At 41.2% G+C, this 27142-nt stretch overlaps 1 protein-coding gene across 1 annotated transcript in view; it reads left to right on the plus strand.

Annotated features, from left to right (window-relative positions):
* The window catches only part of LINGO1 (leucine rich repeat and Ig domain containing 1), a 233686-nt gene that overhangs the window by 35533 nt on the left and 171011 nt on the right, over positions 1 to 27142 (plus strand). Inside the window, exon 2 of the mRNA XM_075208283.1 lies at positions 11441 to 11501. The gene's annotated coding sequence lies outside the window, so the exon portion shown is untranslated. The remainder of the gene's footprint in view (positions 1 to 11440; positions 11502 to 27142) is intronic.

Raw genomic sequence — 27142 nt, forward strand, 5'->3', positions numbered from 1 at the left:
GTGGAGTGATCCCCACAATATAATAAGAAAACCATCAACTGGTCTTAATCGCACCAATAAATGTATCTGGATGCGTAGAGGAGTGGGTCACCACAATATAATAGGAAAACCATTAACTGGTCTTAATCGCACCAAAAAATGTACCTGGACTGCGTAGAGGAGTGGGTCACCACAATATAATAAGTAAACCATCAACTGGTCTTAATCGCACCAAAAAATGTACCTGGACTGCGTAGAGGAGTGGGTCACCACAATATAATTTAAAAACCCTGAACTTGTATGATTCGCACCAATAAATGTATCTGGACTGCATAGAGGGGTGGGTCACCACAATATAATAAGTAAACCATCAACTGGTCTTAATCGCACCAAAAAATGTACCTGGACTGCGTAGAGGAGTGGGTCACCACAATATAATTTAAAAACCCTGAACTTGTATGATTCGCACCAATAAATGTATCTGGACTGCGTAGAGGGGTGGGTCACCACAATATAATAAGAAAACCATCAACTGGTATGAATCGCACCAAAAAATGTATCTGGACTGCGTAGAGGAGTGGGTCACCACAATATAATTTAAAAACCCTGAACTTGTATGATTCGCACCAATAAATGTATCTGGATGGCATAGAGGAGTGGGTCACCACAATATAATAAAAAAACTATCAACTGGTATGAATCGCACCAAAAAATGTACCTGGACTGCGTAGAGGAGTGGTCACTCACCACAATATAAATTAAAAACCCTGAACTTGTATGATTCGCACCAATAAATGTATCTGGACTGCAAAGAGGAGTGGGTCACCACAATATAATAATAAAACTATTAACTGGTATGAATCACACCCAAAAATGTACCTGGACTGCGTAGAGGAGTGGTCACTCACCACAATATAAATTAAAAACCCTGAACTTGTATGATTCACACCAATAAATGTACCTGGACTGCGTAGAGGAGTGGGTCACCACAATATAATTTAAAAACCCTGAACTTGTATGATTCGCACCAATAAATGTATCTGGACTGCGTAGAGGAGTGGTCACCACAATATAATTAATAAAAAACCCTCCACGGCTCTGAGTTTCCAAAAAAAAAAATCTGGACTGTGTAGTGGGGTGGCCCCGGTACTAAATTTGATACCGGGGCCACAATACCACCTCCAAGTTCCAAGTGTAGTGTTTATAACATATTAACACTACACTAATTCTAGCACGTCAAACCCTCTTGTTTTAAATAATGACAGGGCATTTTACTTTTGATTACATTTTTTGAATTTGTTGACATTTTACTTTTTGAACATGGCAAACGACTGTTGAATGGTCACATAATGCCAAAAAAATAGTTGCAAGATGGAATTGTCCTTGGGCCCTCCCACCCACCCTTATGTTGTTGAAATAGGACATGCACACTTTAACAAACCAATCATTTCAGCGACAGGGCCTACCAAACAACTGTAGCTGAAATGATTGGTTTGTTTGGGCCCCCACACCAAAAAAACAATTCATCTCTCCCTGTACAAACTAAACAGGCTCTACTGAGGAAAGATGTCATCCTCATCCTCAACCTCTGATTCCTCTCCCCCTACAGTGTGTACTTCCTCCTCCTCACACATTATCAATTCGTCCCCGCTGGACTCCACAACCACAGGTCCCTCTGTACTATCTGGAGGGCAGTGCTGTACTTCATTGAGGAATTGATTATTCATTTTTATAAACATCATTTTTTCAACATTGTGAGGAAGCAACCTCCTTCGCCGCTCACTGACCAGGTTCCCCGCTGCACTAAAAACTCTTTCCGAGTACACACTGGAGGGGGGACAACTCAGGTAAAATAGAGCCAGTTTGTACAGGGGCTTCCAAACTGCCTTTTTTTCCTGCCAGTAACAATATGGACTGTCTGACATGTCTATTTGGATGGTGTCAGCAAAATAATCTTCCACCATTTTTTCAATTGTGACAGCATCCAATGCAGCGACAGTAGACATGTCTGCAATGGTTGGCAGGTCCTTCAGTCCAGACCAGATGTTATCAGCATCCCCGCCAGCGGCTCTTTTAGGAAAACTGAGCTTTTTCCTCGCAGCCATAGATGTGGAAGAAAATGAGGGTGGAGCTGTTGGCATGTCACGGTCCTCTTCAGAGGACAATCTCCTGACCAGAAGGTCTTTGCACCGCTGTAGACTTGTGTCCGCCGGAAACAGAGACACAACATACGCTTTAAAGCGAGGATCGAGCACGGTGGCCAGAATGTATTCCTCTGACTTTAAAAGAGTGACCAACCTCTGATCCAGGCAAAGCGTACGAAGGGCTTCATCCACAAGAGCTACATGCTTTGTTGGATCGCAATGCTTTACCAGCTCCTCCCTCGCTTTCTCCAGCTGCTTCTGCAACAGCCTGATCAGGGGAATGACCTGACTCAAGCTGGCAGTGTCGGAACTGACTTCTCGTGTGGCAAGTTCAAACGGCTGGAGAACCTTGCACAACACGGAAATCAGTCTCCACTGCGCTTGACTCAGGCGCATCCCCACTCCTTTGCCTATGTCGTAGGTGGCTGTGTAGGCCTGAATGGCCTTTTGCTGCTCCTCCATCCTCTGCAGCATATAGAGGGTGGAGTTCCAGCACGTCACAACCTCTTGTTTGAGGTGATGGCAGGGCAGGTTCATGCTTTTTTGATGTGCCTCTAGTCTGCGGTAGGCACTGGCTGAATGCCGAAAGTGTCCAGCAATTTTGCGCGCCACCGCAAGCATCTCCTGCACACCCCTGTCACTCTTGAGGTAATGCTGCACCACCAAATTAATGGTGTGTGCAAAACATGGGACGTGCTGAAAATTGCCCATATTTAATGCCCGCAATGTTACTGGCATTGTCTGACACCACAAATCCCCATGAGAGTCTAAGTGGGGTAAGCCACTGGGAGATAAGTTTCTCTAATATGTTGTCAGTGTTGTGCCTCTTATTAAAGCCTGTAATACACAATGTTGCCTGCCTTTGCACGAGCAGCCATTTTGTAGATGCTGCTACTGATGCAGCTGTTGCTATTGCTGCGGAAGGCGATGCATCTACCCAGTGGGCTGTCACAGTCATATAGTCCTTTGTTTGCCCAGAACCACTTGTCCACATGTCCGTGGTTAAGTGGACAGTGGGTACAACCGCATTTTTCAGAGCACTGAGGACACTTGATCGTACTTCTCTGTACATTTTTGGTATCGCCTGCCTAGTGAAGTGGAATCTCGACGGGATTTGGTACCGGGGACACAATACCTCCAAAAACCCTCTAAATCCCACTCCACTGATGGCGGACACCGGGCGCACGTCTAACACCAACATTGCAGTTACAGCCGCAGTTATACGCTTTGCAATAGGGTGACTACTATCGTATTTTGTGGTCATGGCAAACGAGTGTTGGACGGTCAATTGTTTTGTGAAAGACTTAGCGGTGTTATGACTTCCCCTCTGGGAAGATGACCGACTAACCGCAGCAATAGCAGCAGTGGCAGTAGTAGGCGTACCGCTGCAGGATTCCTCGGATGAATCCCGTATTGGAGAGGACTCAGTCTGGCTGCTGACTTGGGCTGCAGGACTCAATCTGATGGAGATCGTGGAGGAAGTTGACGAGGAGGGTGTTGCTGGTGTGTATCCAACTGGACCACAGGATTTAGGTGTCCCTGTACCGATGACGGTCCTAGCCCCAGTTCCTGAACTAACCACTGAACTATGAAGGTTATTCAGGTGACGTATAAGGGAGGATGTCCCTAGGTGGGCAAGATCCTTACCCCTGCTTATTTGAGCTTTACATAAGCTACATATGGCCATACATTGGTTGTCCGGATTTGGATAAAAATAACTCCAGACCGAAGAGGTGCATTTTTCTGGTCTTCTGACCAGGCATGACGATGGGCTTTTTCATCCCATGGACATCAGCTGTTTTTTACCCCCCTGGTGCCTCATTTACAATAACCACATCACCATCCTCATCATCAAGTTCCTCCACAGCGCCAGTTACATCATCAATAGCCTCCTCCCGAGCCACCTCTTCCCGTACAGTGATGGGAAGGTCAGGCTTGACAACCACCAACACCCTTGGACTTGCCTTGGGGATTTGTGATAATTTTTCTTTAGAAGGCAGAGTTGTTTGCTGTTTTATTGCTGACAGCATAACTCTCTTCAATTTTTTGTAGGGGGGGGGGAGGAGGAGGGCTAAGATCCGTGGGTGAAGATGGACCACTAGTCATGAACACGGGCCAGGGCCTAAACCATTCCTTGCCACTACGTAAATCGTAAATGGCATATTGCCAACTTTACGTTTCTCCTCAGATGATTTTAAATTTCTCTTTTTGCTTTTTTTTGAGAACTTGGGCTTTTTGGATTTTACATGCCCTGTACTAGGAGATTGGGCATCGGGCTTCGAAGACGACGTTGATGGCATTTCATCGTCTATGTCATGACTATAGTGGCAGCAGCTTCAGCATTAGGAGGAAGTGGGTCTTGATCTTTCCCTACTTTATCCTCCAAATTTTTGCTCTCCATTATATGTAGCACAAGCTACTGCAGAATGTGTGAACCTGGTAATATTGCAGACAGTACCAATGGACTTATACTGCAGGATTGGTTTTGCAAATTTTGTTGTAATTTAACTTTTTTAAAAAAAAATTTTTGTATTTTTTTTGTTATTAACTTTTTAAAAAAATTTTAAACACTTGGGAATATTGGGGAAATAACTATGCCCTTAGAAGCACAGAGCACGGGACACAGGGCCACTGGACTGAACAGGACACAGCACACAGGACCCAGCAGCACCACTGAACTCAAAATTGACAGAGCACAGCACACAGCACCACTGGACTGATACTGCAGAACACAGCACAGCACAGCACAGCACAGCACAGCACAGAACTAAACAGCACAGCACGAGATCTACCAGAACAGAGGACCACCTAACACACCCTCCCTCTACCCTGATCAATGCCCGAGTGAAGATGGCGGCGACTAGCGGGGAATTTATAGGTTCCGAGTATCGCGAGATCCGACAGCGGGATTATGACTCCGAGCCTCGCTTTCAATTTTTCATTTGGCGCCAATACCCGGATCTGTCCCGGATCCAACTCGGATCGGCAACGTTCGGGTGGGCTCGGATTCAGGAAATCCGAGTGCGCTCATCTCTATCTTTAATGATCTGTTTTTTAACTTTTTCTGGTGCTCGCTTTATAAGTAATGGCTTGCTTGTAATGCCGTTTACTTTGCACAAAAATGTCTAAATAATGAATAACTAATAGAGCGCAACCTACTAACTGCAAGTTTGATTGCAAAAACTGTTGCCGCTGTTTTTTTATGCTCTGTTGCTGCTTGGCCATATCCTGGAATGTTGGGGCCATGTTTGCTAGAGAAATGGATACGATTCAGCTCCTGAATAGCTAAGCAATGAGTAAATATTCTAGGCATCCCACCCTGCAACAACCCCAATGTTAAATCAATAACACCCACATTTCATTAACGGGTTCCCCCCCAACTAGTCCTGTTGTTAAATTATTTATTCCCACCATTAGAGACCCCACATTGCTTTTTTAGTCTCCATTCATTCCACGTTTAATAAAAAGTATACATATTCAATTAACTACAAACAGTTGCAAAATTTTGTGAATGGTCCCCACATTACATTATTCTCCCTGACCAGCACCCCATGTTTGTTTATTTGCCGCACTACATAACCTTAGTTTCCAGTACATTACATTAATGGACTCCTCCCACATTAAATTACTACACACCACCACACTTACCTGCTAGGCTGCTGTGTGAGTCCGACTTCTCCTCCTCTGTCTTCTCGGCACATGTGGGTAGCAGACACCAGCCCCATGTATGCTGAAAGTAAGGGTTCTTTCTCATGTGGAGAGAGAGTGAGTAATGGGATGGAAGGAAAGGACCAGAGAGGAAGTTGAGGTACTGAGCAGAGGGAGAGAGTAGGAAAAGGAGGGTAGCCAGGCAGACCATCCGGGAAGAGTATCAGCCCCTTGTCCTGACTGGCTTAGTTCCCTGCCTGATAACCTAGGCACCTTGCTCCTCTTCTGGCAGACCCTTCTTTTAGCAGCAGGACATTTAATATCGTGGAGAGGCCAGTCACCAAAAAGGAACCCAATAGCTGGGCTGGCCTCCTTTAGGCAAGGGTCAGCCCCGATAAGACCAGCCAGACAAGGGCACAGGTGTCCCCTACCCCAATATCTGTACAACTGTAGTTGCAAAGTGGGACCATAAGTCTGGAGCGGGACCCCCTTGAATTATGGATCTGTGTGCACTGCACTCATGGCAAATATGATATAACTTACAAACTAAGGTACCCCTTGCAAAGTACAGTTGATGGCTACATAAGACCCAGCAGTAAATCAATTTACAAGGATCCAAAGTAGAGATTAATATAATATAATTTTATGTAGAACACATGTTTGCGATATACAAATACTATAAAGTCACCTTTTCATGTTATTGATGTAGAAGCTCATTTAGGCTTGAGGCCCACCAAGGGATCTTCTGGTACTTTTAAGATCAGTCTGAGCCTAGCTGACAACCATTAAATAGTTTCATAGTTAGGTTAAATATATACACAGGTCCATTGGGTTCCTGTTTTAAAAATTCAGTTTAGCCTCAAAGGGGGAAAAAAAAAATTATTCCAAAGATGGCAATTGGATAAATTACTTCATCCCCATAATGTCCTTTACTTATTACAGATACAGACACAATTTCTTGTAAAATTATGTTTGTAAATTTGCAAGCAAGATCTTGTGTAGCAAGGAATTACAGTAGTTAACCACCCTTACAGTAAAGAACCCTTTTATATGCTGATCATGAAATAGAGTTTCTTGCAGTCAACAAGTTAATCATCAGCAATTCATATAGTGCCACTAATTCTGCAGCGCTGTACAGAGAATTCACTCACATCAGTCTCTACCCCATTGAAGCTTACAGTCTAAATTCCCTAACACACAAAGACCGAGCGAGACTAAAGTGAATTTAATAGCAGCCAATTAACCAACCAGTATGTTTTTGGAGTGTAGAAGGAAACTGGAGCACCTGGAGGAAACCCACGCAAATACGGCGAGAACATACAAACTTCACACAGATAAGCCCGTGGTTGGGAATCAAACTCATGACCCCAGTGCTGTGAGGCAGAAATGCTAACCACTAAACCAAAGCTACCCGGTGGTAGTCATTATATCGGACTTATTGACGGCCTCTATATGTTCCAAAAGAAGGAAATGCCGGCAAGTTACGTAATTTTAAAGTGCCGGCATTTCATTCTTTCAAAATGTATAGTAGCCGTCAATAAGTCCTATCGGAGATGTGGTCTGTCTTCACAATAGTAAGTCTACATTTTATATATTTTGGAATTAGAACCATTGGCATTATTTTGTGTTATTCTGGTTGTTGGAATTCCAACCACCGGTATAACGTACCCACCCCAAGCCACCGTACTACCCTTTGTCCTATGTATGGTTCTTGATATGAAAAATGTGTTAGACAAATTTTTATGGCCCTTGAATATAGATGATCCCTTTTTTCCAAAATAAGCAAACCTCTTCTATATTTTCTGTAATGCAACTCTTTTTTCCATTCCCTTTTATTAATGAGGTTGCCTGCCTCTGAACCCTCATGAGGGCTCATATGTCCTGTTTGTGGTGTGATAACCAAAAGTGTACCTTTTTTTAATTCAAGACGTGGGCTAACGAAGTACTATTATAGGGGCATATTCAATAAGCTGCAGAGTGCCTCTGGAACGGCCACGAAGTCACTCAGCGGTGATGTATCGTTGCTGCTTTTTCTTATTCCTCCCCATAGGGATATGAGTAGAAATCAGCGATGTTGAGGTACCATAGTACCTGAAAATGTGTGCAGTTGCGATGTTAGCGGGAACATCGCGGCTAAATGAGTAAGTCCCATACAGTGGTAATACTATGCATGTATTATGAGCACTTAGCCTACTTTTTATGCAACCCAAGATTTTATTTGTTGCGGCTCCTTAGCACAGGGTGCTGCTATCAGGCATTATGTCAACTAGTGTTTTGAAGTCCTTTTACATCTCTGTTTTCCACAGTTGATTTCATGTAATGCATACATAGAGTAGTTATCACCATGGTTTATAAGCATAGTCCTTCATATATCTACATTAAATTTCATCTGCCGTACGTTTACCAGTTTACCAGTATGCCTAAACCATTTTTTGTCGGAAGTTAATATCCTGCTCTGTCTTAACAACCTTTCATCTTAATGGCATCACCAAATATAGACCTCTTATATTCTAGACCATTTACAAAGTCATTAATTAAAAGACAGGACCCAGTAGTGGTCACTGTGGTACAGTGATTAGTACTGGGATCAGTCCATTCTAGATATGTTCCATTTACTTTTTGTGTTCTATCTTTTTACTCCTGTACATACGTTTTCCGCTAGACCTAATGCTATTGTGTTATGAGTCTGTACCGAACACTTTTGGAAAATCCAAATATATCTAAATATTTCACATCCATTGCACGATCCAGTTTAAACTGTACAATCTCATGAAATCGAATCATATTTATTAGGTATGACCGGTCCTTCATGAAACCATGGTGAAATTTTTTTCTACGTTATATTTCAAATTTGTGCTCCCACCGAATCCCTTCAAATAATTTACCCTCGACAAAACTCACACTTCTGTTTATAATTTTGTGGTTTCCATTTTGATCCTTTTTCAAATACTTTACACAGTTCTTGTAACATTGACCTGGTTATGAGGGGTCCACAAATGTAATAAATAGTGGTCTATCAATTACTGAACTTCGTTCATTTGCCTCAGTTTTTACTATTCAAAGGCACTTTTTTTTTTTTTTATTTATTTTCTGTTTACCTCCAGTACTTTCTTATTTAACTGCATTGGTTGCCTTCTATTCCTACTGCCATATGTTATGTTTGCAAAAGCATTTATTTACTTTTTAAAAAAAATCCCATTTGGTCTCTGCTTTTATTCAAAAGCCCACTTTCCCAGTCTACAAGCTTCAGTGCTTCTCTCAGCTGATGAGACTTTGCCCTTCTAAAATTCATAGTTTTTGTAGCTCTGTTATAAAACATTTTATTGAAAGTCAAGTCAAGTGTTAATGTTTAGATATCTATTCCTAAATGCCCACTCAGCTGTACATTAGATATGTTTGCTCTATTGCATAGAACCAAGCTCCCGCTAGTTGGTTCTTCTCAACTGATAAAGGTAGTTATTTGTTTTTAAACATAGATAAATCTGCTTCCTTTGCCAGAAGCATTGTATTGTCTTAACTTATATCTGCATAGATAAAATAACCCATAAGGACGGCTGCATTCTTTTTTGCTGCCTTTTCAATTTGTAATGACAATTGGATTTCATTACAGTCATATAGTTGGCTTAACAAATCCCAATCATTACTTTACCAGTGTCTATTTCTCTATGTATATCTACCCATAAAAAGTATACGTTGTTTTAATCTTCAGATATCCTCCTGATGGACAGGTCTTAAACAGGTTTTTACATCTACAAAATCCCCTCTCTTTTGTACCTTCCCTATCCTTCCTAAACTTGCTATATCCATCCAAAGTCGCTGCCCAGCCATCAGCTGCTCATGTTTCAGCGCTGTCAGCAGATCCAATGTTTTTTTTCTTCCACTGCACTTGCTCTGCTCCAGCCCTGTAACACTTACAGGTTGGAGTCAGACCAAACCATCTGTGGGGGGGACAGGGGTAAGAAATATGTGTGGGGGGGGGTTTCACTGCAGACCCCCATTTGCAATGAAATCTCTATGTCCTAACACTGACAAATCAGTGAGTGGCAGCGACTGACAAACCAGTCAGTGGCTGCCAGGTGGTCGCAAACACTAATTCTAGGCCACTCGATATTCAGTCTTTTTCCACCCCTGTTGTAGTGCCCTCCTCTCCTTCCACAACGAAGCCCTTTTGTGTATCTACACTATATTCCACACTGCTGCTATCATCACCTTCCCATCCCACCAATTCCTAATTTAAAATCTCTTCTAGCATTCTAAACTTCTTTTCCCCAGCACAGCCGCTAACTCCCCATTGAGGTACAGCCCAACTTGGAGGAAAGAGAGAAATCTGTCTCAAAAACCTTCTTGCTACACTAATTTCTCAGCCAGTTATTAACCTTTCTAACCTCTGTTTGCCTTTCAGATGTAGCACGTGGACCACCTTGCAGGTCCTTGCTAAAATGTACAGCCTAAATCCCCGATCTTGTTTTTGAGGGTCATCTATATTCCTCTAACTTGGTCATTGACATTGATATGTACTATGACCGCTGGGTTCTCCTCATTCCCTCCCCACAATATATTGACTTAATTCACAGTATGCTGAGCCCCAGCACCCAGGACATTGCGAGCTCTTCAGCATCCATGGTCCTGACGACAGAAAACCTTGTCAGTTGAATCTCCTACCAACAGCATCTATCTGCTAGATAGAAACAGGAGTGTAGTGAAGGGTAGTCATTCCCCTGTTTGCATTGAATGGAAAAACTCTCTGCAGACCCTTTGTGGCGCCTCATAAATAAAAAATAATAATAAGACTCAAATGACGACAATTTCCTTTGATCTATAGACAATGAACATAGTACATGTAAGTAGTGGATACTCCTTTTCTTCTTTCTTTTTTTAATTGACATTCCAACAGTTGCTTATCTTTGTATGGTATCCACTGGATTTACCCATTAAAATAAGAACTACGGGAAGAAAGCAAGTTCTAAATACCTTTTTTTTAAACAATTAACAAAAAAAAAACCCAAACAAACAAATAAAAAAAAAACATTAAGACACTTTTTTCTATACATTCATGGAAGTTTGGAGCTTTTTAAGGAAATCGTAATATCTGACAGAAATAAAGCATTTCAAGAACTATTGTGTAATGAAAAAATGTATAGCAGCTTTATTACAGCCAAATAATATTTTTCTCACTTAGTGATTGTTTGATATCTGAACATGAAAGAATATGTTCATCCGAGTTTGCTGTAAACTTCTATACTCGCAGCACATCTGTCTTTAGAATTCTGACTAAGCAGTTTGCAGCAATCGGATTTCTACTCGGAATTCTAAAGCCAGTTATGTTGTGATTATAACAGGTTTTTTTTTAATCAAACCATAATATTTCAAAAGGAAAGATGCTGTTAATTAAAGAGTGCCCATGCTTGAAAAATATATATTCATTTGCTATAAAAAAATAGCTAATTGTTTTTCAATTTTGCGATAATTATAGTTTTTACTAGGCAAACAAGTGGGAGGCATCTTCGGGACTGAAGCATATTATCCAGCATGCTATACTATAATAATTTACTAATACAATAACATATAGGATCTAATTTATGTTACAGGGAACACCTGCCTGTCCTGTAACATCCATTTGGCCATGTGTCCATATGTTAAGTAACTTGTGCTATTACTTTTTTTTGTAGGTTTGGAGAACTCTTAGCAATGAGCTGTGAGTGACAGAGATCTATGACATCTCCCTGACAGGTAAGGCATTATTAGAATTGACATTACTTACAGAACGCAATAAACGTTCTGTTAATACAGCAAGTAATTGATAGCAACACTCTTGTATTAATAAGTGTAGTAAGCACTTGATAAGAGTCCAAAAAAACATTCAGTACTTATAATGCGCTTTGAAGTCAGTGGAGTAGATAAGGCTGTGTGCTACATAAATCCAGCCTCATGCACAGGTTTAAGTGTGTTGAATGGTATCTCTGTCCCAGCTTCCTAATTGGTAAAGAAGACAGCCTAGTTTTTTCATGTCAGCTTAGTAGGAAGTTATGCAAGCCCTTCAGTAGGTCTTAAGATTGTGCTATATGGTGTCTTGGCTACTAGAATATCACAGTGCCTGGACTACTACAGGATGCTTTAGGTATCTTAGACCTAAATAGTAGAGTGAGGGCTCATTTACACCTATATGCTATTAATGTGCTTTTCCTTTCCTAATACCTGGAAAAATGTATTAAACTTAGAATGCACAGATTTTTATGGTTTTGTTCCCATTGCTGCGCTTCAAGACACAACCAATTTCCAATGCGCTAATGCGTGCTACCAATACAATAGAAAGGTGCAACACATGCAGAGCTTGTTACAAATGCATCTCTAAAGCATGCATTATCCATGTTCGCAAGGCATATGTGTGAACAAGCCGTAAAGGTTGCACTTGAGTTGGTGGGTGTGTTAATGTTGTTGTTGTTGTTGTTGTAGAGCAGTATATGGTACTGACAACAGGCTGATGATTTATCTTTACTTGCATGTTGTACTATATTATTAATGTCTCAGTACTGCTATTTTATTGAGATATGAGGTGTTGCACAGTGCATATTGTTAATGGTATGTAGACTAAGTGGTGGATTTTGCAGTGCCATACCACACAGTCTTAGTAAACTGTACAGCGCATAGAGCTTGGTTGTGGAAGAGAAATCGAATTTCATGGCTGTATTGTAGAGGTGTGAATCGCGGATAGAGTCTTTGAAGACTCTATCCACGGCAGAACAAACAGAATAGGGACATTCCAGTTAGATCAAAAACAATAATGGAAATTCTGGGCAGAATGAAAGTAATATAGGGAATTTCGCATAAAATATTTAAAGCCAAATTCTGCCAAAGGTATGGGTGACATTATGCACCCAAATGCAGAAGGAGGCAAATAGTTACCAGAACAGTTGTGGACATTTTACTCATCTGTAATCTCAGTTTTTCAGTTCCGTACAAATACCTTTCTGGATATAAACAATTTGCTATACAAATCACAGATGCACCCTGGATGTTATTACCTTGAATGTTGAAGCTAGACACATTTGTTTTGTAACCAATTAAATGTATGGGGCAATATGGAAATAATGAGGGTCAAGGACATTTGTCACCAAAAGATGTCTAGTCAAAACAAGAGACTGGTGGGTGTTATGATGTGCAGTGTTTGCAGTGGAAGTAGAAATTTCATTGTGTTGTCTCATTGATTGTTAGTAAACTGTAAATGTGTTGGTCTAGTAACATGTGTGGCCATGTGTGTGTGTCAGCTAGGTTAGTATTGATTACTGTGTCTTTTTTTTGCTATACTAGTATCATTTTCTGTACTGAGTTTTTAAATAATGGCTTAAAATGGAGAACTATTCATTGTCTGTGTTGCTGTATATGTTTTACTGTATTGTTTCAATTATGGGCCAGTACTATATATGCTCTCTGTTAACAGACAATAAAGTATTCTTGAGTCAGGCTGGTTAGATTAGCGGTGGGAGTTTTGTGGTTTCAGAGATGGTTTAAAAGAATGTTACACTGTCTGTCTGTATTTCTTAATTGATATGTACATTGTAGTGTTGGGTTAATACAGTAGCTGTGCTCTATTAAATAAAGTCTTAGTGCTGGATTATGAGATTGTAATGTCTCAGAGCTGGGTTATTAAAAAGTAGTTTTTGATGTACTAGTGCTGTGGTAGCAGAGTGTATCATTTGATGTTTTATTAGTCTTTTGTGAGAGGCTTTTGTGTTGTGTTCTAGTGGTAGAGAAAATCATCAGCTTGCTATGGGAAATTTATATTTCATGATGTGGGATGGGATCAGAGTAAAATAAGTCAGTTAGACCTGGACATAGGTTAGGAACCAGGACCAAATTTTAGGAGCCAGCAATTTAATAACCTCCAAATTGAGGCACATTACACAAAAAAACAGAGGTTGTACATTACGGCTGTGCACGTTACCGGCTGTGGCATCTCATTATGTGTGTTATACCAGCCATAGTTTCCATGCATTGAGCCATATGCCCATACATTTTACATACTATACTGCACACCTAATTTACCAGCCATGTGCCACATACCATGTACTAGTTCTGTGAAATTACAGATGAGAGTAATGTGTTGACATTATAGTAGCCCTGTATCTTCATGCATATGCTACCAGAACCCTCAGAGGGTGTCTGCTACAACATTTCCCCCCAATAGCACTGCAGTGGACAAGGACCTTCTAGAACTGGTTCCTGGATTTATATCTCCAAGCACAGCGTTCTGTAAAACTGTACTATTACAGTGGCAGGTGCCACTTCTACACGAAAAACCTTATTATAACGTGACCAATGTTTCCGGCAAATGTAGAAATCTGCAGCTCTGGCTACTGCATATTTCTACAGCAATGTTTATTCCAGTAATCCGTTTTTAAATAATCCCTGGCTGATGCACTGGAGATCAGGTTGTCCTGGACAACACACTTATGGGGAATCATTGTAGATGGATTGCAGAGTGCATAATTGGAACATCTTCCACTGCACAATTCTTAGTCTCTATGGACATGGACAGATGACAATGATATGTCCAGTCCTGGATGATGTTATGCTGTCTGTATTTTCCATTATTTTTTAACTTTACTGGTTCTTGCTGTCTCTTTATGGGGTTGCCTATTGCCACTACTAACATCAGGGAGTGGCAGTGAAAACTGGGCACGAAATGCAAACTTCTTGTCAGTATATAGAAAATGTTTTGTGGTTCCTGGTGGCTACTTCAAGCAGTAGCTGAGCTCTATACACATCTAGCTTCCTCTACAGGAGGAATCTGGGAGTCCCGATTTCTTCTCACCTGTCAATGCTGTTGAACCTACGTCTTCCTTTCTAGCAACATTAGGGATGGTTATGGTTCGCTAAAATACAATATGTAGGGTGTCCCTAAATGGCAAGGATTGTCCGAAGAAGATAAAGATAGACAAGTTGACTCAACTATGAAAGGATTGAATGTTAGCTTAACAGAAGGTGTCATTCCATTGAACTTTATCTGTAATTAGTAGAAGATTACAGTGTAGTAGGTAATTTGTAGTGTCTCTTGCTGGATTAGGATAATGGTTAATTTAAAACTGATAAAATATATATATATAATATGTTCTATGTTGTATCTTGAAGAGCTGATAAGCATAAAATACAAGTTAAGTTAATATGAAAAGGCATTGTGGCTAAGTGGTTAGCACTTCTGCTGTTCACTTCTATGTGTGTATGTTAGGGAATTTAGACTGTAAGCTCCAATGGAGCAGTGAATTAGTGGCGCTATATAAATAAATGGTGATGATGATAATGTGTGACATTAACAAATATATATCTAAAAGTACTTCCCTGGCAGTAGTTAGTATGGCCACACACTGTCCAATATGTTCATATGGCCGGATTGGCGAATGACCGAAGACAAATGACTGTATCAGGCAATAAATCTGGTTGATCTGTCCTCTTCTTCAGGGTTGGTCAATCCCATTACAAATTGATCGGATTTGATATGTGAAGATAGTGTTATTTGGCCATTTAAGTGAAAATAATCAAATTTTCCCATCAAATAAGCATGGGCAAGGGTAGCGTTAAGATAATTTTACATTGTATGTAAATGTATGCATCTCGTTATAAACTTGCGTTTTCTGTTATCTGTTTCCTGTAGGTTCAGATAAGCTCACTGCAATGACAGTCATTAGTCTTAAGATGGTGATACACACATTGATTTGATTGGCCAATTTGGAATTTGAAGACCAAATTGGCCCCAAACCCACTACAAGTTTGGGCCCATAATGAGAGTCCGCTCCGTTTCACTGGAGTTGATCAGCAATGATCAGGAAATCTGCTCCAAACCATAATCTACCAGCATGTGTAGTCATTGGGCGGTTGACTGCAGTAGCTTAGTCCCTTAAGATCAGGGTGTTTGACCCAAGGATGAGTGGCTGAATTTGGCAATCTTCTTCTTGACCAAATCTTTGTCCAATCTGGCCACATTTATAGGTAACGAAATTGTACAGAGTTGCCCATGTATTTTGATAAGTTTCACGATGAATACTGCAGTGTGTTTAACAAACTTCATGTAGAGATTGACACAAGTAAAATCTGCATTTCCCTACATAAAGGGCCTTATCATGCAGAGGTGAAAGCACCAGTAGATTCGCATGTCAGGAGGCGTATGTGTTGCTGATGATCATCAGCGCACAACTTAGAGTGAAAAAAAACCAAAACCAAATAAATAAATACCCAGCATACCCTATCAATTTAGGCATAACAGGGCTTGCTGGGACCTGTGGTTCTTCAGCAAAAACCCCACTTTTATGTGTATTTTTTTAACTATGTCATTACCACACACCCACCACACCAGGGTTGAGGGAAGAAGGGCTGTTTTTTGATAGGAGAGGCGGTCTTTGCTTGTGGGCCCCTTTCTCCTAAGCAACTGAGCCCCGTGTTGAACGGGCTAGGGCTGGTTGATGTTATAGCTGGGTTGCCCCATGCTGCAGGTTTCCCTTCTATAGCGTTACCAGTCCAGCCTGTCTAGCCTAGTGCTGGTAGCGATTTGCCGCTACAGCCTATGCTGGTAGCATTTTTGCTAGATACTGGGTTTTCTTTTTTCATTTTTTTTTTTAAACATAGAAATGCCAGTAATCATCAAATTGATGATGATGACTGCTATCTCTACTGCATGGTGATATGTTTAATGTGTATGATACACTTTAAACGTCTTATGCAAAGTCACAGGCAACCTTGAATATGTGCAGCTCTGCATACACAAGTAAGTGCATCTGTGGTTTTTTTTTGTAAGCTACGTCCAACTCTTCAGGCCCATAGTGTTTTTAACGTTGGATTATGATACTATAAGACCTTCACTAAGGGCCTGAGTCATTAAGGCACGTATCTCTGTTTTTGTGCGTATCGTACACAATTCCCTTCTGCGCATGCCCAGAACGAGGACACTCGGCCGTCAGCGAAAACAAGTCTGTTGCTTATGGCAAATGACAGTTACGACGGTCTACAATTTCAAGTATTGAACAGGGCGGGGAAGGGGCGTGTGCCCATATTCAATGCATTGTGGGTATGCCAAACTGAAGCGAATGCAGCCACATCGCAGTGAAGCTCTGCGAGTGTGAAAGTTCCTTGTTTTTCAGCGGGAATCCCTTGCACCAGCTAAGGATCTAGTTTAAGTCCTGAGTCAGTATCATATGCATGTTATAATATGTGTCTGCACTCAGGAGCAACTGTAAAAATGTATTTTATGTACAGTAAAAATTGTACAAAATTGCCATTACTAGTCATAAATGACTATATTATTGACAAGTAATATTCATTGATTAATATATATATTTTTTATGCATTCATTTGAGATGTCATATTCCACATACGTATTGAACGCATCCTGCAGTGTCTGGTCTAGTACAACAAAGTGAACGTACAGCCATAGTCAACCCCACACGTATCTTAAGATCAGTTGAAAACAACTGCACCATGCGCTCAGTATGTGTGCCTTAATGACTCCGGCCCTAAGTGCCTAATTGTTTACTGGTGATTGACTGTAATATATTGTTACACAGGAAAACAAATGATTGTTTTCACTGGATTTTGCAGAATGTATCTTAAAAATTAGTCATAGGAAGTAGTGTAGTGGTTGTGTTTCTGTCTATATATTTGTCAGTTCACTGTATTGTAGTGTTTTCATTGAGTAACGTTTCCAACAACTCAATACCATGATCTTACAATATTGTACTGCACTGATGCAAATAGTAAGATGGAGTGTTTGTGTGTGTGTGTGTGTGTGTGTGTGTGTATATATATGTGTGTGTGTGTGTGTATATATGTGTATGTGTGTGTGTATGTATATATGTGTATGTGTGTGTGTATGTATATATGTGTATGTGTGTGTGTGTGTGTATGTATATATTTATATTAGGGATGTGCACGGGCGACTTTTGAGGTCTCGTGTTTTGTGTTTTGGATCCGGATTTTCTCGATGTTTTGGGTTCGGATTTGTTTCGCAAAACACCTGCCGAAAGGTTTTGGTTCGGATTTAAGGTTTTTGGTCTTATTTTTTGGGCTTATTTTCACTCCTACGCAATTATTGACCTCAATAACATTCAATAACAAGCATTTCCACTAATTTACCGTGAATTCTGAACACCTCACAATATAGTTCTTAGTCCAAAACGTAGCAACGAGCTATCTTTCTGGACTGCGTAGTGGAGTGGTCCCCACAATATAATAAGAAAACCATCAACTGGTCTTAATCGCACCAAAACATGTACCTGGACTGCGTAGAGGAGTGGGTCACCACGATATAAATTAAAAACCCTGAACTTGTATGATTCGCACCAATAATGTACCTGGACTGCGTAGAGGAGTGGGTCACCACAATATATATAATAAGAAAACCATCAACTGGTATGAATCGCACCGAATAATGTACCTGGACTGCGTAGAGGAGTGGGTCACCACAATATAAATTAAAAACCCTGAACTTGTATGATTCGCTCTAGTAATGTACCTGGACTGCGTAGAGGAGTGGGTCACCACAATATAAATTAAAAACCCTGAACTTGTATGATTCGCACCAATAATGTACCTGGACTGCGTAGAGGAGTGGGTCACCACAATATAAATTAAAAACCCTGAACTTGTATGATTCGCTCCAATAATGTACCTGGACTGCGTAGAGGAGTGGGTCACCACAATATAAATTAAAAACCCTGAACTTGTATGATTCGCACCAATAATGTACCTGGACTGCGTAGAGGAGTGGGTCACCACAATATATATAATAAGAAAACCATCAACTTGTATGATTCGCACCAATAATGTACCTGGACTGCGTAGAGGAGTGGGTCACCACAATATAAATTAAAAACCCTGAACTTGTATGATTCGCTCCAATAATGTACCTAGACTGCGTAGAGGAGTGGGTCACCACAATATAAATTAAAAACCCTGAACTTGTATGATTCGCTCCAATAATGTACCTGGACTGCGTAGAGGAGTGGGTCACCACAATATAAATTAAAAACCCTGAACTTGTATGATTCGCACCAATAATGTACCTGGACTGCGTAGAGGAGTGGGTCACCACAATATTATTAAAAAACCCTACACAGGTCTGAATTCTACCCAAAAAGTTTATGGACTGCGTAGTGTAGTGTTCCCCACAATATTATTTAAAATTTTTGCAGCAACAGTCAACGTTGTTTAATATCTGATACACCTCTATCTGGACTGCATAGTGGAGTGGCCCCGGTACCCAATTTGGTAACGGGGCCACAATACCTCCTCCAAACATGGTACAGACCATTCGTCATTGAGATCCCATCAAGTATGTTAAAGACAGACAGGGTCGAAGTGTTATTGGTTGACTTTGTAAACCCAAAAACTGTCCCTGTTGCACATAGTCGTGCAATGAAGACTGACTTTTTCATTTAAAGGCACCATCTTTCAAGTGTAGTGTTTGTAAGTCATAATATACTTTTGGTAAAATTGGTTTATTTTGTTCCTCTTTATGGTAACTACTAATAGAATTAAAGTATTAACTAGAAGCGGCAGTTCCTCTTTATGGGAATTAGTAATAGAATTAAAGTATTAAATAGAGTGGTATAGAGTGGTAGTGTGGTATAGAGTGGTCCCCACAATATAATAATAAAACCCTGAACTGGTCTGAATTCCACCAAACAAGTATCTGGACTGCGTAGTGGGGTGGCCCCGGTACCCAATTTGATACCGGGGCCACAATAAAATAAATACACCCTCAACTGGTCTGAATTCCACCAAACAAGTATCTGGACTGCATAGAGGACTGGCCACTGGCCACCACAATATAATATATAGAAAACCTTCAACAGGTCAGAATTCCACCCAAAAATAGTATCTGGACTGCGTAGAGTAGTGGGCACTGGGCACCACAATAAAAAATATATAGAAAACCTTCAATAGGTCTGAATTAAACCCAAAAATAGTATCTGGACTGCATAGAGGACTGGCCCTTGGCCACCACAATATAATATATAGAAAACCTTCAACAGGTCAGAAATACACCCAGAAATAGTATCTGGACTGCGTAGAGTAGTGGGCACTGGGCACCACAATAAAAAATATATAGAAAACCTTCAACAGGTCAGAATTACACCCAAAAATAGTATCTGGACTGCGTAGAGTAGTGGGCACTGGGCACCACAATAAAAAATATATAGAAAACCTTCAACAGGTCAGAATTACACCCAAAAATAGTATCTGGACTGCATAGAGTAGTGGGCACTGGGCACCACAATAAAAAATATATAGAAAACCTTCAATAGGTCAGAATTACACCCAAAAATAGTATCTGGACTGCGTAGAGTAGTGGGCACTGGGCACCACAATAAAAAATATATAGAAAACCTTCAACAGGTCAGAATTATACCCAAAAATAGTATCTGGACTGCGTAGAGTAGTGGGCACTGGGCACCACAATAAAAAATATATAGAAAACCTTCAATAGGTCTGAATTAAACCCAAAAATAGTATCTGGACTGCATAGAGGACTGGCCACTGGCCACCACAATATAATATATAGAAAACCTTCAACAGGTCAGAATTACACCCAAAAATAGTATCTGGACTGAGTAGAGTAGTGGGCACTGGGCACCACAATAAAATATATAAAAAAACCTTCAACAGGTCTGCATTACACTGCACATACGGCTGCTCCTCCATCCTCTCCATCATATACATGTTGGAGTTTCAGCGTGTGAAAACCTCTTGTTTTTGATAATGTCAGTGCATTTAGAATATTTTTCAATTTGCCCCACACCACTGAATGTACTTTATCTATGATACGCATCTATCTATCTTGACTGCGTAGTGTGGTGGCCCCGGTACACAATTTGGTACAGAGGCCACAATATAATTAAAAAACCCTCCACGGGTCAGAATTCCACCAAAAAAGGGTATGGACTGCGTAGTGTGGTGTGCCCGGAACACAATTTTTTACAGCGCCAACAATATAATTAAAAAATTGGGCATCAACTGTCACCGTTGTTTAATATCTGATACACCGAAATATGGACTGCACAGTGGAGTGGCCCCGGTAGTAAATTTGGTGCCGGGGCCACAATACCTCCTCCAACTTCCAAGTGTAGTGTTTATAAGGACAGACAGCGTCGAAGTGTTATTAGTTGACTTTCTTAACCCTAAAATTGTCCCTGTTGCAAATATTTGTGTAATGGACAGTTACTTTTTCATTGAAAGACTCAAGCTTTCAAGTGTAGTGTTTATAAAATATAAACAACAATACAGTAGTTTTAGAGCACGTCAATACCTCTTGTTTTAAATTATGACAGGGCATTTTACTTTTGGTTTAATTTCTTGAATTTGTTTAAATTTGGTTTTACTTTTTGAACATGGCAAACGACTGTTGATTGGTCATATAATGCAAAAAAAAAAGTTCCAAGATGGAATTGTCCTTGGGCCATCACACCCACCCTTATGTTGTTGAAATAGGACATGCACACTTTAACAAACCAATCATTTCAGCGACAGGGCCTACCAAACAACTTTGGCTGAAATGATTGGTTTGTTTGGGCCCCCACACCAAAAAAGCTATTCATCTCTCTCTGTACAGACTAAACAGGCTCTACTGAGGCAAGATGTCGTCCTCATACTCAACCTCTGATTCCTCTCCCCCTACAGTGTGTACTTCCTCCTCATCACACATTATCAATTCGTCCCCGCTGGACTGCACAACCACAGGTCCCTCTGTACTATCTGGAGGGCAGTGCTGTACTTCATTGAGGAATTGATTATTCATTTTTATAAACATCATTTTTTCAACGTTATGAGGAAGCAACCTCCTTCGCCGCTCACTGACCAGGTTCCCCGCTGCACTAAAAACTCTTTCCGAGTACACACTGGAGGGGGGACAACTCAGGTAAAATAGAGCCAGTTTGTACAGGGGCTTCCAAACTGCCTTTTTTTCCTGCCAGTAACAATATGGACTGTCTGACATGTCTACTTGGATGGTGTCAGCAAAGTAATCATCCACAATTTTTTCTATTGTGACAGCATCCAATGCAGCGAGAGTAGACATGTCTGCAATGGTTGGCAGGTCCTTCAGTCCGGACCAGATGTTATCAGCATCCCCGCCAGCGCCTCTTTTGGGAAAACTGAGCTTTTTCTTCGCAGCCATAGATGTGGAAGAAAATGAGGGTGGAGCTGTTGGCATGTCACGGTCCTCTTCAGAGGACAATCTCCTGACCAGCAGGTCTTTGCACCGCTGTAGACTTGTGTCCGCCGGAAACAGAGACACAACATAGTCTTTAAACCGAGGATCGAGCACGGTGGCCAGAATGTATTCCTCTGACTTTAAAAGAGTGACCACCCTCTGATCCTGGCAAAGCATACGAAGGGCTACATCCACAAGAGCTACATGCTTGGTGTAATCGCAATGGCTTACCAGCTCCTCCCTCACTTTCTCCAGCTGCTTCTGCAACAGCCTGATCAGGGGAATGACCTGACTCAAGCTGGCAGTGTCGGAACTGACTTCTCGTGTGGCAAGTTCAAATGGCTGCAGAACCTTGCACAACACGGAAATCAGTCTCCACTGCGCTTGACTGAGGCGCATCCCCACTCCTTTGCCTATGTCGTAGGTGGCTGTGTAGGCCTGAATGGCCTTTTGCTGCTCCTCCATCCTCTGCAGCATATAGAGGGTGGAGTTCCAGCGCGTCACAACCTCTTGTTTGAGGTAATGGCAGGGCAGGTTCATGCTTTTTTGATGTGACTCTAGTCTGCGGTAGGCACTGGCTGAATGCCGAAAGTGTCCAGCAATTTTACGCGCCACCGCAAGCATCTCCTGCACACCCCTATCACTCTTGAGGTAATGCTACACCACCAAATTAATGTTGTGGGCAAAACATGGGACGTGCTGGAAATTGCCCATATTTAATGCCCGCACAATGTTACTGGCATTGTCTGACACCACAAATCCCCATGAGAGTCTAAGTGGGGTAAGCCACTGGGAGATAATTTCCCTCAGTTTCTCTAATATGTTGTCAGCGTTGTGCCTCTTATTAAAGCCTGTAATACACAATGTTGCCTGCCTTTGCACGAGCAGCCATTTTGTAGATGCTGCTACTGATGCAGCTGTTGCTGTTGCTGCGGAAGGGGATGCATCTACCCAGTGGGCTGTCACAGTCATATAGTCCTTCGTTTGCCCAGAACCACTTGTCCACATGTCCGTGGTTAAGTGGACAGTGGGTACAACCGCATTTTTTAGAGCACTGAGGACACTTGATCGTACTTCTCTGTACATTTTTGGTATCGCCTGCCTAGTGAAGTGGAATCTCGACGGGATTTGGTACCGGGGACACAATACCTCCATCAACCCTCTAAATCCCACTCCACTGATGGCGGACACCGGGCGCACGTCTAACACCAACATTGCAGTTACAGCCGCAGTTATACGCTTCGCAATAGGGTGACTACTATCGTATTTTGTGGTCATGGCAAACGACTGTTGGACGGTCAATTGTTTTGTGAAAAGCTTAGCGGTCTTACGACTTCCCCTCTGGGAAGATGACCGACTAACAGCAGCAACAGCAGCAGTGGCAGTAGTAGGCGTACCGCTGCAGGATTCCTCGGATAAATCCCGTATTGAGGAGGACTCAGTCTGGCTGCTGACTTGGGCTGCAGGACTGAATCTGATGGAGATTGTGGAGGAAGTTGACGAGGAGGGTGTTGCTGGTGTGTATCCAACTGGACCACGGGATTTAGGTGTCCCTGTACCGATGACGGTCCTAGCCCCAGTTCCTGAACTAACCACTGAACTATGAAGGTTATTCAGGTGACGTATAAGGGAGGATGTTCCTAGGTGGGCAAGATCCTTACCCCTGCTTATTTGAGCTTTACATAAGCTACATATGGCCATACATTGGTTGTCTGGATTTGGATAAAAATAACTCCAGACCGAAGAGGTGCATTTTTTAGTCTTCTGACCAGGCATGACGATGGGCTTTTTCATCCCATGGACATCAGCTGTTTCCCCCCCTGGTGCCTCATTTACAATAACCACATCACCATCCTCATCATCAAGTTCCTCCACAGCGCCAGCTACATCATCAATGGGCTCCTCCCGAGCCACCTCTTCCCGTACAGTGATGGGAAGGTCAGGCTTGACAACCACCAACACCCTTGGACTCGCCTTGAGGATTTGTGATAATTTCTCTTTAGAAGGCAGAGTTGTTTGCTGTTTTGTTGCTGACAGCATAACTCTCTTCAATTTTTTGGAGGGGGGGGGGGAGGAGGAGGAGGGATAAGATCCGTGGGTGAAGCTGAACCACTAGTCATGAACACGGGCCAGGGCCTAAGCCGTTCCTTGCCACTCCGTGTCGTAAATGGCATATTGGCAACTTTACGTTTCTCCTCAGATGATTTTAAGTTTCTCTTTTTGCTACTTTTTCTTAACTTGGGCTTTTTGGATTTTACATGCCCGGTACTACGAGATTGGGCATCGGGCTTGGAAGACGACGTTGATGGCATTTCATCGTCTATGTCATGACTAGTGGCAGCAGCTTCAGCATTAGGAGGAAGTGGGTCTTGATCTTTCCCTACTTTATCCTCCAAATTTTTGGTCTCCATTATATGTAGCACAAGATACTGCAGAATGTGTGAACTTGGTAATATTGCAGTACCAATGGACTTATACTGCTGGATTGGTTTTGCAAATTTGGTTATAATTACTTTTTTTTTTTTTTTTTTTATTTTAATATTTTTTATAACTTTTTTTTTATTTTTTAAAAACTTGGGAATAATGGGGAAATAACTATGCCCTTAGAAGAGCACAGGACACAGCACCACTGGACTGAACAGGACACAGCACAGGACCCAGCAGCACTACGGAACTCAGCAGGACAGAGCACAGGACACAGCACCACTGGACTGATACTGCAGAATGTGTGAACTTTGTAATATTGCAGAACCACTGGACTTTTACTGCTGAATGTGTGAACTTGGTAATATTGCAGTACCAATGGGCTTATACTGCAGGATTGGTTGTGCAAATTTTGTTGTAATTAAAAAAAAATGTAATTAGTTTTTTGTATTTTTTTTTAAATAACTTTTTTTTATTTTTTGAAACACTTTGGAATATTGGGGAAATAACTATGCCCTTAGAAGCACAGAGCACAGGACACAGCACCACTGGACTGAACAGGACACAGCACAGGACCCAGCAGCACCACTGACCTCAGAAGGACAGAGCACAGGACACAGCACCACTGGACTGAGCACAGCACAGCACAGCACAGCACTGCACTGAACTGAACAGCACAGAATTTAACTGAACAGCACGAGATATAGCAGGCCAGAGGACCACCTAACACACCCTCCCTCTACCCTGATCAATGCCCGAGTGAAGATGGCGGCGACTAGCGGGGAATTTATAGGATCCGAGTATCGCGAGATCCGACAACGGGATTATGAGTCAGAGCCTCAGTTTCAGATTTGAATTTGGCGCCAATACCCGGATCTGTCTCGGATCCGACTCAGAACGGCAACGTTCGGGTGGGCTCGGATTTCAGAAATCCGAGTGCGCTCATCTCTAATGTGTATGTGTGTGTGTGTGTATGTATATATGTGTATGTGTGTATGTGTGTGTGTGTGTATGTATATATGTGTATGTGTGTGTGTGTGTGTGTGTGTGTGTGTATGTATATATGTATATATGTGTGTATGTATATATGTATATATGTGTATGTGTGTGTGTGTGTGTATGTATATATGTGTATGTGTGTGTGTGTGTATGTATATATGTGTATGTGTGTATGTATATATATGTGTGTGTATGTATATATGTGTATGTGTGTGTATGTATATATGTGTGTGTATGTATATATGTGTGTGTGTATGTATATATGTGTATGTGTGTGTGTGTATGTGTATATATGTGTGTGTGTGTGTGTGTGTATGTATATATATATGTGTATATGTATATATGTGTATGTGTGTGTATGTATATATGTGTATGTGTATGTGTATATATGTGTGTGTGTGTGTGTGTGTGTGTGTATGTATATGTGTGTGTGTGTGTTTATATATATATATATATATATATATATATATTATTATTATTATTATTATTATTATTATTGCTCACCACCTAAGTATCAGTATTTGTTAATTTTGGACAAAATTTGTTCAATGCGCTTTTCTCTTTGCAAAGCCATGTGTGGTTCAATAATAGGCGCAGAAGTATACTTTTATGAGATCACAAAAGCACTCTTGGGACTCTCGCGGAGTACAGCTGGTTCCTATTTGAGCCTTAATGAATTTAATTCATGTTAGTATGGGATGCTGTGTTTTGTAGTTGTGTTGTAGTATTGTAGTGGTGGACCTGCTCTGGGAATGTGGATCATATAGTGCTGTTTTTAAGTTTTGTCTGAAAATAGATTATACATAATGTATTAGCCAAGTTTAGCTTGGTTCTACAGTAATAGACATTTATTTGATGGGAAGCTACCAAGCATTATTTTATTCTGTTGTTGGCAAATAGCATAATGCATTATTTTACTCCTGCATTAGTAGAGAACACAATGTTTTTTATTCTATTACTGTGTTAGTAGAGGATTCAATATCTTATTCTACACTCTTTGGGCCTGAGTCATTAAGGAGAGCAAAGCATAAAGAAGGAGTAACTCTGCACCTGGGCAAAACCATGTTGCATTGGAGTGGTAGGAAAATGTAAAATGTGGGGGTAGGACATGTCCTAGATCATCTTTAAATGTCAGTGTAAAAATAAAGCTATCAAGTATTTGTGTGTTACATGAAGAAGCAGACAGTATTTAACTTATGTGCAAAATAATAAACTAATGTGCACACCTTGCATTGTAACATGGTTTGTCCCGGAGAACATTTACTCCTTTTTGATGCCTTGCTCTCCGTAATGACTCAGGCCCTTTATGTTTTTCTAAGTGCTGTGCAGCATTACAGCTATGGACTAGGAGAGTTAACCGAGTGCTGTTTAAGTGCTAGATGTCTTGAGATGTCATGTATAGAGTTGTTTCTTGTTTCTAACAGACTATTGTTACATATGTAGGTATTCCGTCTCTGCTGTAACTGATTGTTGGGTAAGCTTTAAGAGTCCATCCATTTAATTGCACCAACCACTTTCTACTGAAGTGTAACACATGGGAATATGTAGTGTCACAGAACACCATAGGCAGCAAGGTATCATAGAGCAGTATATAATGCTGTAAGTTCAGAGCCAGCAGCTAATGCTCTGGGTCCCCAGCTTGGTTTATTCTGGCTGTAATTATAACCAGTGCTATAGCAAGGAAGTATGGCATCTGTAGCAAGAACATAATACGTCACCACCCTACATCCACCTCCCATTTCTCCCTCTA

The sequence above is a fragment of the Mixophyes fleayi genome, chromosome 4, assembly GCF_038048845.1.
Source record: "Mixophyes fleayi isolate aMixFle1 chromosome 4, aMixFle1.hap1, whole genome shotgun sequence".
Lineage (NCBI taxonomy): Eukaryota > Metazoa > Chordata > Amphibia > Anura > Limnodynastidae > Mixophyes > Mixophyes fleayi.